The sequence below is a fragment of the Choloepus didactylus genome, chromosome 12, assembly GCF_015220235.1.
Source record: "Choloepus didactylus isolate mChoDid1 chromosome 12, mChoDid1.pri, whole genome shotgun sequence".
NCBI classification, from domain to species: Eukaryota; Metazoa; Chordata; class Mammalia; order Pilosa; family Megalonychidae; genus Choloepus; species Choloepus didactylus.
The window spans coordinates 34263505-34281266 of NC_051318.1; the positions used below are offsets into that span (position 1 = coordinate 34263505).

At 36.9% G+C, this 17762-nt stretch overlaps 1 protein-coding gene across 2 annotated transcripts in view; it reads left to right on the plus strand.

Moving 5' to 3' along the window:
• Positions 1-17762, plus strand: part of FGF14 (fibroblast growth factor 14) — a 686839-nt gene that overhangs the window by 641351 nt on the left and 27726 nt on the right. The window lies entirely within an intron of this gene.

The window sequence follows — 17762 nt, forward strand, 5'->3', positions numbered from 1 at the left end:
TTCAAAGCCACGTTTTAAAATTAAAAAAAAAAAAAGCAGTAGAATCATTTCTGACAGATTACACGTGTTAACGTAAATGACTACTTTTTTCTCCTATTGACTGCTTACTCTGGAGAGAGTTGCCCCAACAGTGTAGCATGATGAAAATGCTTTATTGTTGTCTTTAAATTCTCACCCCCTTATTGTTGTCTTTAAATTCATCACTCCCAATTCCCAACCCTTAGTCTGCCCTATCCTCAAAGCTATGAAATTCTGCTTTCTCTCTGATGCAGATCATGTTCCATTATCTTTTACTTTCCCAGTTTCTATTGCAGTCATATTGGGGGGGAAATTGTATGAGTTTATAACAGACATCCGGTAAAGCATAAGCACAAATTTAGAGGATCATCTTGGATTTTATTTGGATTATCAGTTTAGTGCCTCTGAGGAGTCATTTAGCATTCTTTGCTTCAGCATATCTCCTTTTAATAAAACCTTGCTCTGTGTCAGTAGTTTTCAACCCTGGCTAAAACCCTGGGGAAATTTAAAAAAAATACTTAAGACCTAATATCACACCAAACCAATTAAATCAGAATGTCTGGGTGCTGGAATTCTGACATCAGTATTAAAACACATCCCCAGATGATTCTTAGATGTAGACAGAGTGGCAAACCACCACTCTATACACTAGAATAGACTGCTCCCTTATAAATAGTGTATATTAATTCATTCATAATTCACTCATATAAATAGTGTATATTAATTCCATCCACATTAATTCAGCTTCATATAGGTGGCTAGAAAAATTTAAGAGCAAGAAGGATAAGTAAAGACCTATGTTTATTTAGGCTATTTGAGGACTACTATAATTTTATCTCCTGTCAATACGAATTGAGAAGATAAACAGATAAAAAAATCCAAGACAGTGATAAATTGTATTCATAGCTTAGTAAACTAAGGACTGTTGTATATAAAACAGGGAAATTCTTCTTTTTATTAATAACATCTTTTTACAGGAAAATGAAAGAGAAAATCAAATGAATCCCTCTTTGCTCTCATAACCTTGGTAGACCTCTTAAAGATATCTTTTTATAAATATTGGCATTTCTTATCCATATATAATATCTTGCACATGAAAGGTACCATGCCAGCTAGTACAGTGTCTAGTTATAAAACTATAGATCAGGATCAATGGCTCTTGAGTCCTGCTTTTCAAATTATTGAGCCACATTATTTTTGGAAGTGTAATCTCTGTATATTTATTCAAGAAATAGGAGGCTTCCTTACATGCATCAGAGGATACGTTTTATGTACCTATCCACCTATATGATCTTTAGTTTCACAACTTATAACTCTGTAGAGCGAAATACTATCCTGGATGAATAAAGATTCTATCAGGGGTAGAGTGGGAAGGTATAACTCAAGCCAATTTTGACACTTCTACCTGACCAAGCAGTTTACCTGGATTTCTTAACTGGAACTATCCATTTCCTCTAGCACAATTTAAGAGTGACAGCAAACATCTGATTACTACCATTATCCTAATTTATGGCATTAGTCCCAGGGACCAATATTTTCAGTTGTTGGGTCATGTCATTTAGAAGTTTCCTGGGCTTACAGGTCTGGCCAAGTAAAGTTCTGATTTGATTGGCATATACAGGACATTTTTGAATTCTTTCTTTTTTTTTTATTTCCCTTTGTGTGAATTTTTGGTAGTCTGCCATATCAACTCAAATTTCTAACAACTGAAATATAAAGCAGGAAGGAAAAAAATAGAATCAAGAGAAGAACTACAAGGAAGATGGTCCCAGAAGCACATGTCAGAAGCATCGTAATACCATGCAGTCCACAGTTGACTCACACTGATCTAAGCTCTTTCCTGTCGCTCTTCATGTAGAGGTTGAAGAATATGTGACCCAAGTCACAAAGCAGAACAACTGGCTCACAAAATGCCACTTTTCTATTGTGTGCACCTAGCATTACTTTATGACAGATACATGGAGAAATTGGATAGGAGAAACTACCGCCTTTGAGGGTTTTTCACAGAGAACCCAGTCACATCACCATCACTCAGTGTTATGGAACACAAATTCTCATTCAAGCTCAGGTTTAACTGCACATCAGGAGTTTTAAAAATTCAGAATTCTCTGCCTAAAGAAATCAAATAAATTAGAGATTGTTTGGAAACAATTAAAATCTTTGAAATAATCTTTGGGGCTTTTTTTTCCCAGGACTTCTACCTTTTGCCCATCTTGTTCCTAAATAGTGACATATTTTATATAGAGCAGTCTTTTTCAAACTTGTGTGGTTTTGCCCCACAGGGAAGATTTCTCAATGTCAGGAGATACTTTGGGTTGTCACAACTGAAGAGGGGAGGATTCCTACTGCCATCCAGTAGGTAGAGGCCAGGGATGCTGCTAAACATCCTGCAATGCACAGGACTGCTCCCCCCTCCCCCCAACAAAGAAAATTATCTATTCCAAAATGTTGGTAGTGCCAAGGTTCCCAAACTGCTTTAGGAGGGAGAATGAAGTAGCTGGCTTTAAAGCTAATCAATGTTTCTTCATTGTCATTCACTCATTTCTCTAATGGATATGTTGGAGAACTCTTCTAAAATAGGAGCAAAAATGGGGTTAGATGGTGACCAGTGATTTTCAATTTTCTATCACATTCACTCTGCTCCACACCTCAGTTGATCAAGATCTTAACTGCTGCAATTTGCTTGACAATTACAAAATGTTTTCTCACCATTATCACTTTTGATCTTCACAATTCAGTGAGGTAGTAGGGGCAGGTACCAGAATGGCATATGCAAATTACAGAACTGAAGCTTTGACTTAGTCCTGCCAAGGCAGGGGATGGAGTGGGGAGCTGCAGTGGGAACAGCCCCTGGGTTCAGGCAACAAGTGGTGCATTGCCTGTAGAGAATTTAAAAAATAATAACAAAACTGACTAAATTTACACTGCCCCCCCCCCCTTTTTTTTTTTTTTGCCATCCTGAGCCGACAATTCTAAGCAATACTGTGATAAAACACCATGCCCCATAGAGATGAACCCTAGCAATGCCTCTCCCATCTTGGTCTGCCAGTGCTTTGGGAGAATAAGTTCCTTACCACAAATTGAAATTAGGTATGGAATAGATATGGAGCTGAATTCCACATCTGAAGTCTCTACACTCAAAGCTCTTTCTCCATCTCATTCTAAATCTTATAACTGAAGTTTATACTTTTTTAAATCCTCAAAATATTGTCAAATCCAATAGGTTGAGGAGATTAAATATTCACAGTGGGGAGTTGGATCCAGCAGATTTAAGCAAATGTTTGTACCAATCAATGACATAGAAAGCTCTTCCTGCCCTCCTGCTGGTCTTTACCGCTGCTAAGGGTGATTGGCCAGGGAATTTGATAGGTCTTTTATTTTGCCGCAGGATGAACAGCTGCAATCATTCTGGGCGTCCCATTTCCTCTGTTTTTCTAGCCCTTCAGTACAGCCCTATCACATTCATTAGGTCGAAATGTTTCCCACTTCTATGCTTTTTACAAACTTCCAACATATCCAATATCCTATATTTGACTTTCCTTGTGATGAGAAAGAGAAATGGCAGTTGGTAGTCTGAAAGATAGCCCCTGACCTTTTCTTGATGGAGCTGAAGGCTAGAGGCTGGAGTCAGGGTGTGTATTTTGCACAGCACGAAAGGATATTCCCTGTGGCTGTGTCAGCAGCCTGCCAAAATAGGACTCACCAACTAGCATGAAAATATTCCTTAGGGCAAGAGGAAAAAATATGACAAGGCAGGAGGTAGGATTTGACATGATACAGATTTGGTAAAATGAAATGTGACAATTGCTAATACCATGCAGTTCAATGAAAACTGGCACATTTTGGGTTCCCAACAGGGTTTTTAATATTGAAGTGTAAAGAAAGGTGTTAAACTTAAAATTATGTTGACAGCACTATGGTGATATCCATTCAACTAGGGAAAAATTTACAACATCAGGCCTTAAGGACCAGATGTTTTAGTTTTCTATATATATATTTTTGTTTCTCCATCCATGTTACATAATCACTCATGAGAACAACAGCTGATTGAATTGGCATTTTATTTATCTGCATTACCTAAGGTTATATTTCCTGTTAGTCTTTCATTGGATAGCTTAAAACAGATGAAGTGAAAAGGACAACATTACCCATGCTTGCTTTATTTGAATATAATGCCCATAATGAAACTATTTTGGTATAAGAATTTAGTGAGTTTATTTTTTGGTATCTCAAACTCAATCTGAATGTTTGGATTTTCCACAATTGGGTTAAAGAATTCATTGAAAAATTTATCCTGCTTAAGGCAAATATCACCAATTTGGTATTTGAGGTATACTATTTCAAAATATTGCGTTACTGGTAGAGATTTATGCAGAGATTTAAGTTACTCTGTAACTTAATCACCTTCCAAGTAGGCCTACTACAAGCTTTTTTGAATCATGTTTAAGAGTGTTTTTAGGAATCAAACAAAATGGCCCTGTATACATAGTATTCTAGCTATGTAACATTCTCAGTACCTTGTATTGCTCCCCACATTGAGTCATCAATACGTACTAGCTCATATTCAAAATAAAGTCAACTGGAATTGCAGGATCAAGAAGGAATGGATTTAACAGGTTTCTCCCCAGTTTGAACACCTTGGAACTCTCTCTGTCAGTGAATCTTGATTGTGATTTCAGGCCACTGGATTGTGAACTGAATACTTACAGAGAATTCCCACCCCTTGGCTGCCAGTGGGAAATTTGGAGGGGGTTTCATTCCTGTGAACATGACCAAGAAACCTAGATAAGCATTGGTCTGCAATCTGTCTTCCTGCATAACTCAAAACATTAAGAAAGATCCCTTTTGTAGGTAGGTAGCATGGTCAAGTAGATTTCAAGGTTTGCTCTCTCCTCTGGCAGAACAACTGATAGAAATTTAGTCACTTGGATCTTGGCTTACTTTGCCAGAGCTGTTACAAATGCCACACAATGAATTGGCTTAAACAACAAACATTCACTAGCTCAAGGTTTCAAAAGCCAGAAATCTAAAATCAAGGTGCTCGCAAAGCCATGCCTTCTCACCAAAGTCTGTAGCATTCTGGGGCTGGCTTGCCACTATCCTTGGGGTCCCTTGGCTTGCATTGCTGCCTTCTTCATACGGCACGCTCTCTCTCCTTGTGTTGCTCTTCCAGTTTCCAGTGAAATCTGGCATCTTCCCATGGCCTTCCCTGATTGAGTGCATCTGAATTTCTTCTGTTAATAAAGGACTCTAGTAGTATGGATTAAGGCCCACTCTTATTCAGTTGGACCACACTTAAATAGGATCTTAGAGGGTCCTATGCACAAATGAGTCCACACTTAAACTGATTATACATCTTCAGAGGGTCCTATTTACAATTGTATTCACACCCATAGGAATGTGGATTAACATTAAGAAGTTGTCTTTTGTTGGGGTGCGTTATTGAATCCACTACAGGTCTTTAAAATGCCCTCAAATACAACATAGATTGTGGTATGATTTTCTCTTTCGAATTTTCCTACTAACTAGAAAATCTCTACATCATTACTTATTTTTTCTTCATGCTTAACTTTTATATAGAGTGGGGAGATTGGTTTCTGTTTTCTCTTGCATGTTCTGTGATTTATTTGATTACTCAGAAAATGTATTTTTTAAATCAAAAGTTAATTTTAATGTAAATTAAAGACAGAGGCACAAAGCAATATTTTATATTTTTATATGATGAATGACCCTAATCTTAAGGCCTTTGGCTTTATAACCTTTATTAATAAATAGAATTGAAGAAGGAAATGCATTGTGTGCCTAATGTATATTTTGGTCCACAAAGTAAAACTACTGTATTAGAATTTTATCCAAGGCCTAAATTCTTAGGGAGTTTGAAGGCTTGATTGAAGTAGTGCATATTTTTTTTATCCTTCATGACAATAATCTGACTTTGAAAATTTTTGAAGATATTTGTTAATTTATTCAACAAATGTTCATTGAATACCTTTGTGTGCTGAGCAGTGTTCTAGGTGCTGAAGATACCACAGTGAATAAAACAAAATCACTGCCCTCTTGAAGCGTAAATTATAATGGGAGGAGACGGATAATAAACAAATACACACACACACACACACACACACACACACATATAATGCATTGCCTATTGACAAGGGAAAAATAAAGCAATGTTACTGAAATAAGGCAAGTTGTGGGTAAGAGAAGGATGTCTTTTATAAAGGGTGATTCTGTAGATCCTTTTTAATAAGAGGACATTTGAACAGAGACATGAATAAAGTGAGGAAGAAGAGCAAGGCTTGCGGACATTAGGGGAAGTTTATTCCAGGCAGAGGAAATAGCAAATGCAAAAGTCCTGTAGCGGGAAAGTCCATGGAATGGAGGGAGAACATCAAGGAGAACTTTGTGCTCAGGAGGCTAATGTGGCTGGAGGAGAAGACTTGGTACAGGGTGATCAGAGAATTAGCAGGGCTCCAGATCATCTATAACCTTGTACTAATCATTGGCAAAATGGAATTGAGTGATTTTTTTTTTTTTTTGGCAATGAAATAAAATCAAGCTTATATAATAGTTTCCACAAAGATGGATTATTATAATTCATTTGAAAGAAAGTAAAATATATATAGGTGGAAAAAAAAGAAATTAAAGTTACTTTTTGTTAAATCAGGGATGTTTTTGCCTCTGTTTATACTAAAATGATAATCATCAAAAGGGAGCCTAAAGATCACCTAAAACAACCATCCATCCAGTGTTTGATTTCTCTTTTCTAGCACATTAATGACACATGATATTTTTCTCACTTCTATGATAGCTTTTAATGATGAAAAACTCATACCTTCCATGAATACATGCTCTATTTTGGACAGCTGTCACTGACAGAAAGTTCTTTGCATTAGGCCAAAATTTGATAAATGATAAGCTTTATTCATTGGCACATGTCATTGAAGCTGTATGCAACCATTTGAATTGAGAATATTCTCTTCTATCTTATACCCATGTCAATTCCACATTATCTATAGTCTTCTTAGAGTGAGGAACCAAGAATCAAAAGCAACACTATAGTTGTGGGCTAGACTGCTTTGTAAAGAATTTAACATGACTATCGTTTTCACATATGCCTAAAGCTTGACAAGATACATGTAATTAAATTACCCATTAGAAAACCAAACATCATTAATTGCAAATATATATTTCATTCTTCTCATTTAACTCTATCATAGCCTTGTGAAGTCATGAGTTAGGAATAGTTTTGGGTATTGTTGAGACTTGCGAGCCAGACCGACTCAGCACCGTTGCAGTGACGGATCTATTTCACAAGTGGGTCATCTGGTGAGCATTTAGTAATGTGCTCACCACAGCACTTGTCATAGGTAGAACCCAAGACTGAATGATTTTGAATTGGCGGTCACATCTGTTGAGTCACTGAGCCTTCTGTCAACAAAGGAACTCCAAGTGTTTTTCAAACCTGCTGTTCCATTTGTGTCCCATCAGGAACTTGTGAATGGTGAATTTGGATCCTCTTTGAGTCTCATTTTATTACATCTATTCTATCACTCTAACAGTCTTTTTAGATTTTAATTCTTTTATCCAATATATGTGCTATTCCTCTTAGTTTCATAATATCTTCAATTTACTAAATGTGAGAATACTCACTAAGAAAACCATTGAAGGAGACTGAATCAAAGATGAAAGCTTAGGGCAGGCCCCCATAAATCCCACCAAAGTTGATGAAAATTCATTATTTAAATATGATAATGAAAGCAATTGTTAATTTCTAGGTGGTAGTCAGATGTCTCATATGCTGTATCTACCTGATGATTCTTATCCACGATCTGGTAAACTGCGTAAAAGAAATTAGGAAGGTCTAGAATAATTTCTTAGAGTAAGGGCATTTTGGGTTTTAGGAATATTGAATCTTTTTTCATTTACTTGCAAATAATTCCCCTAAATAATCCACTCTATTTTCTTGCTCAGAAAGTACATTAAACCACTAGTATATATTTTCCCTTATTTTGAAATGTAGAACCATCTCAATTTTCCAATGGTACTATTGATTTCCATAGATCCACAAAGATCATTGTGTGTTTAAATTGTCCCTCTGGTAAAATAGAAAAAATATTAATACTTAAATACTTGTATTTGCTGGATCTTAAATTTTTGAGCAAGTAAACATTCAAAGAATTTATTAGTATGGAAACTAGGAATTGTATTATTAGAATATTAAATTTAAATATAATATAAAGAAAATAGTTCTACATACTACTGTCACTTGTTCTTTATTGTTAGTGGAATTTTTTAGGGAGGGTCTAAAGTTCATTTAGACAATTGCTTTGAAATAAAAATGAAGCAATAAAGTCTTGACTTCACTTGACCAAGATTTTTAGTTTTTATTTTCAACAATGAGTATAATGTGCTAACTTTATTTTCATGAATAACAGTCATAACTTTTCTTGAATGAATTTTTAGGAATTGTGTTTATAATTCTACCATCACTCTTATTTTAGTTGAAGATACAGAAAAATCAGAAGATACAGGTATATTTTGTGCATTTAAGAGATATAAGAATCAGAGAAATTACAAGATTGGTTCTAGGGCTACAGCTTACATAGTTTTTGCCTTATTCTCAATGGAAATAGTTTTTCCAGATACCTAGTGAGGAAACAGATCACGCAAGCTACCATTTGCACTCTGTGTTAAGCCTAGATATTCTCTCTGGAAACCACAAGTTTATAATCCAGATTCAGAGGTAAAACATGTGATAGTAAATATGAGTTGACTCAGAACATGGCCCATATTCTTATAATATAATTGTAAGCACCATTTTTTGGGAAAACACAGAAAATTATTCATGCTGGAAGGATTCATGGAGCAGGTGGCAGTTGATCTGAAGCTTGAAGGATTCTAACTGTTGAGGATAAAAAGATGAGGGAGCATTTCACGTGGTGGGAAGCATGGTGATGGGAATGTTCCATGGGCTGTGGTTGGAGTGTGAAGTATGTTAGAGGGAATTAGAGGAAAGTAATAGTGCCAGGATATTAGCACCCAATAGATGCTCCAACAACTACCTGTTTAATATGTATTTAAAAGAATAAATGGATGGATGCAATTGCTGTTTAAGGCAATTTCAGCAAATCACATGTCAGAAGAAGTTTAGATTTTGCAGATTAAGTGGCAGGGAGCCACTGATGGCTTTTGATCACGGGAACAGCACGAGCAGTGCTTTGAGCAGCTGAAACATTTGAAAGCCATTTTAAAATTGCACTTTATTCCTACTTTTCATTGATTTTTGCTGCTACTTTAACTCTCCCAATGGCACTGTTTGTGACTGAAAATTATTGTGCAAATAAGCAACATTTGACAATAGGTGAAAGCAAGCTGAATATAAGTGACCAACAACCTGAAATAGTAAATGAATGCCTTTTCAACAGAAGGTAAAAGCTAGACAAGAGGCAGTGAACATAAAATCCTAAATAGACACATTTTATTTCCCATACTCCAGGAATGGAGACTGTTCCAAAGAATTTAGTAGGAATAATAGTCTTGCCTTTCATTCTCAGGTACTGATTCATACTTCATTCAGGCTTGTTTCTGTTAAAAACAGTTCCATCTAAGGGCACTTAGTTACCCTATCTTGTCTAAAAAAGTAGATTTTCTTTTTAGTTGCGAGTGCTGTATTCTGAGCAGAAAGAACAATTGGAGTCACCTCTATTTCGGGTAGGCTCAGGAGTTGTGTTAGATGAAGAGGTTTGAGATTTCCCTGTCAGTTGGGAAATCCTTTTTCCTCTTACAGTGTAATAGGTTATTTATCTGCCACTCAGTTTAGCTTATAAAAAGAGATGGAAGCAGCCTCTGAAACTTCCACGCTGATCCTCTCATTTATCTACATTCCATTTCTACTTCTGCAGAAAAGGGGTAGATAATAAATCCGATCCTCTTTCCTTTACAGTAATAGCTCCTACAAAATGACATTTATTATAGGACTAAACAGGATAGAGTCTTGAGGACTGGGGAGTGCCTTAGAGCTCATCGGGTCTTCCCTCTTAATTTTATAGCTGCGCAAACTGAGGCCTGAAAGATTAAATGATATTCCTGGAAGTAACTCCAGTAGAAAGGAACTATGTTAAAATTGAAATGGGTGAGACAACTGTTCATTGAATGATGTGAACCTGCTTCTCCAGCTACTGGATCACAGATTAAGAATTATAGAGATGTATTGGCAGGATACTGGGTGCTCAGAGAATCTATACTAATGCTGGATGACCAAACTTTGCCAGGAACCAAGAGAAACCCAGCCCAGCCATGAGCTTGCCACAAGAGCAGTCTGCATGTAATGTCCCCATGGGCAGCATTTCTACTGTACACTCACTTCCCACTGATGCCATTATGGTCCCTCACCCCCAAGCAGTAAGACTTGGCCACTGTGACCACTCTCTGGACCACTATTGTGATCTCTACTCCATCCCAGGCTTCACTAACATTGAGTTTGTGCCTCATGCCAGGTAAGGGCATCTGATGACCAGCTTATTTCATGTGTGAATTCCTAACTCTACGATTGGAGGAACGGGCATGGAGGTAGGAGGTGGGGCCCCACCTCACCTGTGTTCACATTCTCCCCACATCAAAAGTGTGTTTGTTAGGTTGAGGGTGCCTCAAAAATTAAATATAGAATTACCATATGTTCTAGTTTGCTAATGCTACCTTTTCGCAAAACACCAGAAATGGATCAGCTTTTATAAGGGGGTTTATTTGGTTACAAAGTTACAGTCTTAAGGCCATAAAGTGTCCAAGGTAAGTCATCAACAATCAGGTACCTTCACTGGAGGATGGCCAATGGTGTCCAGAAAACCTGTTAGCTGAGAAGGCACATGGCTGGCGTCTGCTCCAGAGTTCTGGTTTCAAAATGGCTTTCTCCCAGGACGCTCCTCTCTAGGCTGCAGTTCCTCAAAAATGTCACTCTTAGTTGCTCTTGGGGCATTTTTCCTCTCTTGGCTTCTCTGGAGCAAAAGTCTGCTTTCAACCGTTGTCTTCAAACTGTCTCTCATCTGTAGCTCCTCGCTCAGCTCCTGCGCATTCTTCAAAATGTTCCTCTTGGCTGTAGCAAGCTCTCTCCTTCTGTGTGAGCTTATATAGGGCTCCAGTAAACTAATCAAGGCCCATGCTGAATGATCAGGGCCGCACCTCCATGGAAATTATCCAATCAGAGTTATCACCTACAGTTGGGTGGGTCGCATCTCCACGGAAGCTCTCAATTAAAGAACTACAATGTAATCAACACCAATATGTCTGCCCACATCAAGATTGCATCAAAGATCATGGTGTTTTGGGGGACACAATACATTCAAACTGGCACACCATATGACTGGCAATTCCACTCCTGGGTATATACCCAAAAGAATTGGAAGCAAGGACTCAAAAATATATGTGCACACTGATGTTCATAATGGTATTATTCACAATAGCCAAAACATGGAAACAACCCAAGTGTCCCTTGACAGATGAATGGATAAATAAAATGTGGTATATACATACAATGGAATATTATTCAGCCATAAAAAAGAATGAAGTCCTGATTCATGCTACAACATGGGTGAACCTCAAAATGAACACAAATGGACCATATAAATATTGTACTATTCCATTTATATGAAATATCTAAATTAAGAAAAGTCATAGAGACAAAAAATAGATTAGGTTATGAGATGTTGGGGTAGAAGGGAGTGAGGAGTTATTGCTTAAGGGGTACAAAGTTTCTGTTTGGGAGATGACAGAATTTTGGTGATGGAGAGGGTGATGGTAGCACAGCATTGTGAATGTAGTTAATACCACTGAATTGCAAGAAAGTAGTCCCAGGGCCTGGATGGTGTATGCTCAGGCAGAGTGGACCAAGATTTGGCTCCAAATAGGAGCACTCATAGAAAAGCAGTTGTGTTGTTGTTGTTGTTGTGGTTCCTCATGCCCAAAACAACCAAACATCTTGTTGAAACTTTAATTCAGAGTTTCTCAAAGCAAGTTGGAATACCACCTCCATCAGAATCATCTAGGGCACTTATTAAAAGCAGATACCTCATCCCCCAACCAAACCTGCTAAATCAAAATCCATGTGGCTGAGATAGATGCAAACTGAATTTTGAGAACTCAGGGCCAAACATCAGTGTTCCTGCAGGGTTTTACATCTTTTCACTAACTCCTCTGACTTGTTGCCAACCAGGTAGAGAACTAGAAAGTTAGCTCCAGAAGTGGGGAAGTGTTAACTTTAGATTACCAGGTGCAAAGCCCCTGCACTTTTTAGTTACTGTGCCTTTATTCTCAGGGAATGGGAGTGGGGGCAGGAAACTGAAACATATTAAGCTCCTATTATGCACTCATCACAACTGTGCTGAAGAGATTGCCATTGTGAAAGTCATATATGCATTCTAACTTGGTCCTTTGCTTTTCAAAGTGTGGTCTCCAGGGAAGCAGCATCAGCATCATTTTGGAACTTGTTAGAAATGCAAATTCTCACCTGCCCCCCACCAGCCCTCCCCTGTACTTATAACTAGTTTTGTGTGTGATTTTGCTACATGCTGAAGTTTGAGCATGTACCATAATCACATAGTACACTAAGTACACATCACTACACTAAGCTGCAGTTTCCTTGTCTGTAATATAAAATTAATAATAATTTACACATCATAGTTATCTTATCTATTATTTTTCTATTGTCATAAAAATAAGTTATTTTTTAAGTGCTTAGTTCAAAGTAGGTTTTCAATAAACAGTAAGAATAACATTGGGTCTTAATTTATTTTTTGTGGCTGCTCTAATTTTGTAATTGCCTAATTTCAAGCAAATCCACAGATTGCCTATAATGTAAACAGCCATGTTAAAAGTTAAATAAAAAGGTTATAGAAGGGATCCAGATGGTGTAAAATTGTGGTACTCAAGTGAAATGAGAGTTTCTTTTTATTCCCTCATTCTAAAAACTAGGACCAGTCTATCTTTTTTTTAAAAAAAACCTGTCATTTAAACATATTTTTTTTCTTATTCACAGTGACTTTAATATGGCATTAATAAGCTTAGTAGGGGGCTTTAAATTTCTTAATCCCAGATGGGGGCCAATTTCTTGAAGCTAAATATAATAATCTGAACCTCTTCCTCTTCAACATCTCAATTAAAATCCCTAAAACGTGCACTTGCATTTGGTTTCCTGAATCAATCTTTTTGCTACTCAAATTCATGGTAAATGATATCTCTTTTCCAAGAGAGGGAGAACTGAGATTGAAATACGTGGCAACCCCACTAGAGGGTGACCTTTATCTGAGCCCGAGTGCAGATCATGGAAGTGCTTCCTCTGCGGCCATCTCAAGTTTAGATCATTGTTATTTGTTCAAATTGAGGAAGAGCCTGAAAGGAGATTTATACCTGAATAATTTCCTGTTTCTAAATAGTCCAGCAGTCTGGTGGGGGCATTTAACACCGAGCTGTGGCATATTTACATTTGCATTTTAGAGTAAAATTCTGTATTAATAAATGCGAGGTCTGAATTTTACCATTATTTATCCATTTCTTCTCAAATGTTAAAAAAAGAAAAAACATACCAACTGAAAATGTGAGAAAACAGAACCATGTCTTTGTCTTTTTTTAAAAAAGAAAGAAAAACTGTAGGATTTTGTTAAGTTCCATTTTGTGATTTAAAAATAAGACAAACAGATTCTCTAGATACCAAAGAACAGGGACACAGTCAAGAGTCAAGATGTTTAGACTGTGATCAGACAGCTCAGTTTAGATCAAATCCTAAGAAATTAATACTGAGCAACAGACTTGATTTCCCTTTCACAGTTTCGATTTAAGAAGTAAAATATTTGTAAATGTTATAAGAAGAATTCTGCTAAATTCTCTCAGACATCAGAGCTCAATGTTATTTTAAAACCATCTCAATAAATATCCTTTTGTAGTATTTAAAATTATCCTGACATTTTGCAACACTAATACTGCAAGTAATATTTGTCTATTCTGGGTGCTTTACATGCTGACTTGATTTTTTTCTAATTTGATTTTGAATGAATTTTTTAACAGCAAAGAAAATCTTAACTTAGAATAGTGCCACTCTGTTGACGCATATGTAGATTGTATTGATATTTTCTTCTTTTATCAGAATATTTTAAAAAGTGTTTCTAGAACACAGAATAGCTGTCCTACCAAGACGAAAATCAGTTAACCTTATGCAAAACGAGACTACAGTAATTAAACTTGGATTCTCAGAAACAATTTTCATTTTTATCCACTTCCATAAATAAGAATATTATTATCTAATGAAATGTATGCCTTTTAAAACACAAAGAAAGTCTTTGTATGGCATGAATTAGTATAAAGTAGTTTTTAACTGGCATCTAAATTCACAAGGAGAGAAGGATGTAGGTCTTTTTGTGAAGGATGGGTGGTTTTCTCATCATTATATTCTTGAAGGAACAGATCACAGCTGAATTGAAATCTCCCTTCCAGAAAAAAAGCCTGCTGTTTCCTCAAATAAAATAATGTCTATGTACCATTACATTATGTTTTTATATAGGATTAGTGAGAACTACTCTATAATTTTTACAATTCTCTTTTCCACGCATTATTTATCTTAGGGCCTTTATTCCTATGTTTAAAATTAGGTATTTTTCCCATCAATTAAGTGACTCCCAATTTAAAACTATAGAAAGATATTCTTGAAAATTATCTATGGGTTATATATAAGCACATATTCTTAATAACTTTCCCAGCCCAAGAATGATATGGAAGTAAACTCCTTAGCAACTTAGAATTAGAAGAGGAATATGCAATTTAATTACTTGAAGATGCCAGGCAGACTTTCCCTCCAAGTGTAAACTAATCATATGACTAATATGCCTCATTGTCTATCAGCTGCTGAAATATGACAGTTCCTGTGCATACAGAGAGCTGTTAATCAGGCATATATTCAACTAATTCTCTCTCCAGCTTAATAAGTAAATAACCCCAATTTTCCTGATCCTTGAGAGTTTAAGTCTTCACTCATTTATTTTAGTCAATCATTTGATTATTTCTTTTTAATAAAGTTTAAGAGAAAATTGTAATACATAAAGGAAGCTAGGGGAAAATATACAAGGGTTAAGGGGATGTGAAGTGTGAGGTGAGAATTGTCAAGTCTCATTTTATTCTAATCTTATTCATCTTTGTGAGAAAATGTAGATAACTTTGGCTATTCCAAAGATTACTAGAGTGTCTTCTTTGAATTCTTTATGAGCCAAATTCAAACACAAATGATTTTACCCATTTGTTTTCAGATATTTTTATAATTTCTATCTTATAAGTAATAATGTTTCTGTAGTACTCATTTTTGTAAGTTTATATATTCATAGTTAACTATTTCTACCTGTTTTTCTTTAAACAACATTGCTGTGTCTTATATATTTCTACCTATGTACTCTACTTATGTACGAAAGTATCATTTCACTTAGCCTCAGTTTCTCCGGGTAAGTCTATTCCACTTAACATTTTTAGTCAAATTAATAGTTAAGTAAAGAAAATAGGTTACTTGTTTTCTCTAGGTTGAAGAACTACCATCCTCCTCCTCATTATTGGTAATGTTTTGGATTTTCATTTTATCCATTTACAGAATGGAAATCACAGGCAATGTCAGATTATATTTGTAAAAGAAAAAAAAAAAAGCAAAAACTTACTTTTTATTGTTAGACTGAAGATGCCTTCTAACTGTGTGGCTTAAAAGCATTAGAAACTCTAAAAAAGAAGGTAGCAAAGATACCATCCAAGCAGAACTCCGTGATGATTATCAAGAGCAGTGAAGAAGCAGGGATTTCTCTGTTTCTGTGAGGTAGGAGGAGGTACAACTGTGGATGGTCCTGGGGCCCCAGCACTGCCCTGAACTCTGACCCTCCGGATGACAGCCCCCTGACCAGCCTGTGAGCCCAGCAGCCAGCTGAGGTCCTGGCCATCTGAGGTGCTTCTGCCTAGGAAGATGATAACCCATCTCTAAGATCAGGTGATCATTTGTCTTCAAACTGGGACATACTTGAGAGTAAAAGTAATCTAGCTAGGGAAAAAGGCAAATTCAGGACTATTCCAGGCATACGGGCATATTTGGGTACCACACTCTTACCTTGTTATGTTCTCCAAACGTAGGTTTCCCTGCTACACTCTCTGCCTGGCATCTGGAGGGAGGTTTACTGAGCCCTTACTATGTTCCAGGAACTTTTCTACAGACTTGGGGTGTGTCAGTAAGTAAAACAAAGATCCTAGCCATCATGGAGGTTACCTTCTAGGGGAAAACAAGCAATACATAATAAAAATAATTAAATCATACTTTGTAAGAGAGAAAAAAGAAAAAGAAGAGCAGAGTAAGGGGTTTGGGGTATGTTGGGAAAGCGAGGGGCAGGTGGGGATACTAAATAGGGTGGTCAAGTTAGGTCTACTTGGGGTGAAATGTGATCAAGAACATGAAGGAGGTAAGGGAATATCTTAATTTTCCAGGACTTCTATAACTAAATATCACAGACTGGTTGGCTTAGATAACAAGAATTTATTGTCTCCCAGTTTTGGAGGCTAGATGTCCAAAATCGAGGTGTCAGCAGGATCGTGCTTTCTTGGAAGTTGGCAGTGTCCTGGGGTTGCTTGCCAGCAATCATAACTCAATCTCTGCCTCTGTCACTTGGTCATTTCTTTCCCTGTCTGTCTTTTCTGTATCCTGCTTACTGTTTCCACATCTCCTCTCCTTCTGAGGATGCCAGTCATTTTGGATAAAGGCCCATCTGATTCTGCTCGGCCTCACCTAACTAAATATCTTCAAAGGTCCTTATTTGAAAAGGGGTTCACATGTGCAGTATGAGGGTTAGGACTTGAACATGTCCTTGTGGGGGGCATGAATCAGTCCATAAAAAGCAGGTAAGCCATCCAGATACCTGGGGGAAGAACATTCCAGGCAGGGAACAGCTAGAGCCAGTACCCCAATGTGTGGCATTGTCTGATGCGTTTGAAGCCAGTGTGACTGGAAGAGAGTAGGAAGAATTGAGGTCTGAAAGGCAAGGAAAGGTGACCAGATCATGTAGAGCCTATAAGCCACTGCAAGGATTTTGGCTTTTTCTTTGAGCGCAGTGGAAGCCATTTTAGCTTGCTCTGTGTCTGCATAAACAAAGCTGAGAATGAAACTATTGTTCACTAATTATGATGTCCAAGTAGAATGCTGTAGGAGAAACCTCACTGCATTGTCCTTGGTTGTTTCCTTTTTTTCCCCCTCCATTAACACAAGTTTGATTTGACCACAAATTTGCCATTCACATTAAACATTTTTAAATTTTAACTTTGTTTTTTTGCTACAGAATGATGTTATACATCTTATTTACCCTCTACATCAACTCCTGTAAGCTACCTTTTGCATTTTCTAAATTGTGTACAGGAACAGAACTCGCATTCTCCTTTGCGGGGCTAATGATCTGCACTCAACTCCTGATTCGCAGAGGAAAAAATGTAGACAAGAAAATTATATCAATAAATAATCTTAATGTATTTTGTATATTTGGCTTTGGAATGTCTACTCATCACCTGCACAAAGGGGGTAGGGTCATATTTACTGGTTGTGCTTGCTCAGATTGATAGTGAAATAATTTGTTTTTCCTGAACAGTCTCCAGATAATACTGGAGGTGGGAGGAGTGAAGAGAGGGGTCAGTAAGCATTCCCTCTGCATTAGATGGTTGTATATATGTGTGGACTCTCACATACATTCCAA